Consider the following 2,793-nt stretch of genomic DNA (forward strand, 5'->3'; position numbering starts at 1 on the left):
TTTTAGGTTTGGGTGGATTTTTCAATTTTTTAGGGGTGGTCACGAATTAAAGTCCTTTTCGCTCTAGGACGCTTAGTTTAGGAGATATGGGCAAAAGAAGTTTTTCATATAAAAATTTCAATTTTTTTAGGTTTTGGGTAGATTTTTCAATTTTTTGGGGGTGGTCACGAATTAAAGTCCTTTTCGCTCTAGGACGCTTAGTTTAGGAGATATGGGCAAAAGAAGTTTTTCATATAAAAATTTGAATTTTTTTAGGTTTTGGGTAGATTTTTCAATTTTTTGGGGGTGGTCACGAATTAAAGTCCTTTTCGCTCTAGGACGCATAGTTTAGGAGATATGGGCAAAAGAAGTTTTTCATATAAAAATTTCAATTTCTTTAGGATTTGGGTGGATTTTTAAATTTTTTGGGGGTGGTCACGAATTAAAGTCCTTTTCGCTCTAGGACGCTTAGTTTAGGAGATATGGGCAAAAGAAGTTTTTCATATAAAAATTTTAATTTTTTTAGGTTTTGGGTGGATTTTTCAATTTTTTGGGGGTGGTCACGAATTAAAGTCCTTTTCGCTCTAGGACGCATAGTTTAGGAGATATGGGCAAAAGAAGTTTTTCATATAAAAATTTGATTTTTTTTAGGTTTTGGGTAGATTTTTCAATTTTTTGGGGGTGGTCACGAATTAAAGTCCTTTTCGCTCTAGGACGCATAGTTTAGGAGATATGGGCAAAAGAAGTTTTTCATATAAAAATTTCAATTTCTTTAGGATTTGGGTGGATTTTTAAATTTTTTGGGGGTGGTCACGAATTAAAGTCCTTTTCGCTCTAGGACGCTTAGTTTAGGAGATATGGGCAAAAGAAGTTTTTCATATAAAAATTTTAATTTTTTTAGGTTTTGGGTGGATTTTTCAATTTTTTGGGGGTGGTCACGAATTAAAGTCCTTTTCGCTCTAGGACGCATAGTTTAGGAGATATGGGCAAAAGAAGTTTTTCATATAAAAATTTCAATTTTTTTAGGTTTTGGGTAGATTTTCCAATTTTTTGGGGGTGGTCACGAATTAAAGTCCTTTTCGCTCTAGGACGCATAGTTTAGGAGATATGGGAAAAAGAAGTTTTTCATATAAAAATTTCAATTTTTTTAGGTTTTGGGTAGATTTTTCAATTTTTTGGGGGTGGTCACGAATTAAAGTCCTTTTCGCTCTAGGACGCTTAGTTTAGGAGATATGGGCAAAAGAAGTTTTTCATATAAAAATTTCAATTTCTTTAGGATTTGGGTGGATTTTTAAATTTTTTGGGGATGGTCACGAATTAAAGTCCTTTTCGCTCTAGGACGCATAGTTTAGGAGATATGGGAAAAGAAGTTTTTCATATAAAAATTTCAATTTTTTTAGGATTATTGTGGATTTTTAAATTTTTGGGGGTGGTCACGAATTGAAGTCCTTTTCGCTCTAGGACGCATATTTAAGGAGTTATGGGCAAAAGAAGTTATTCATATAAAAATTTCAATTTTTTTAGGTTTGGGTGGATTTTTCAATTTTTTGGGGGTAGTCACGAATTAAAGTCCTTTTCGCTCTAGGACGCTTAGTTTAGGAGATATGGGCAAAAGAAGTTTTTCATATAAAAATTTTAATTTTTTTAGGTTTTGGGTGGATTGTTCAATTTTTTGGGGGTGGTCACGAATTAAAGTCCTTTTCGCTCTAGGACGCATAGTTTAGGAGATATGGGCAAAAGAAGTTTTTCATATAAAAATTTGAATTTTTTTAGGTTTTGGGTAGATTTTTCAATTTTTTGGGGGTGGTCACGAATTAAAGTCCTTTTCGCTCTAGGACGCTTAGTTTAGGAGATATGGGCAAAAGAAGTTTTTCATATAAAAATTTGAATTTTTTTATGTTTTGGGTAGATTTTTCAATTTTTTGGGGGTGGTCACGAATTAAAGTCCTTTTCGCTCTAGGACGCATAGTTTAGGAGATATGGGCAAAAGAAGTTTTTCATATAAAAATTTCAATTTTTTTAGGTTTTGGGTAGATTTTTCAATTTTTTGGGGGTGGTCACGAATTAAAGTCCTTTTCGCTCTAGGACGCATAGTTTAGGAGATATGGGCAAAAGAAGTTTTTCATATAAAAATTTCAATTTTTTTTAAGTTTTGGGTAGATTTTTCAATTTTTTGGGGGTGGTCACGAATTAATGTCCTTTTCGCTCTAGGACGCTTAGTTTAGGAGATATGGGCAAACGAAGTTTTTCATATAAAAATTTTAATTTTTTTAGGTTTTGGGTGGATTTTTCAATTTTTTGGGGGTGGTCACGAATTAAAGTCCATTTCGCTCTAGGACGCATAGTTTAGGAGATATGGGCAAAAGAAGTTTTTCATATAAAAATTTCAATTTTTTTTAAGTTTTGGGTAGATTTTTCAATTTTTTGGGGGTGGTCACGAATTAAAGTCCTTTTCGCTCTAGGACGCTTAGTTTAGGAGATATGGGCAAAAGAAGTTTTTCATATAAAAATTTTAATATTTTTAGGTTTTGGGTGGATTTTTCAATTTTTTGGGGGTGGTCACGAATTAAAGTCCTTTTCGCTCTAGGACGCATAGTTTAGGAGATATGGGCAAAAGAAGTTTTTCATATAAAAATTTCAATTTTTTTAGGTTTTGGGTAGATTTTTCAATTTTTTGGGGGTGGTCACGAATTAAAGTCCTTTTCGCTCTAGGACGCTTAGTTTAGGAGATATGGGCAAAAGAAGTTTTTCATATAAAAATTTGAATTTTTTTAGGTTTTGGGTAGATTTTTCAATTTTTTGGGGGTGGTCACG

Source organism: Haematobia irritans, chromosome 2, assembly GCF_050003625.1.
Source record: "Haematobia irritans isolate KBUSLIRL chromosome 2, ASM5000362v1, whole genome shotgun sequence".
Taxonomy (NCBI): domain Eukaryota; kingdom Metazoa; phylum Arthropoda; class Insecta; order Diptera; family Muscidae; genus Haematobia; species Haematobia irritans.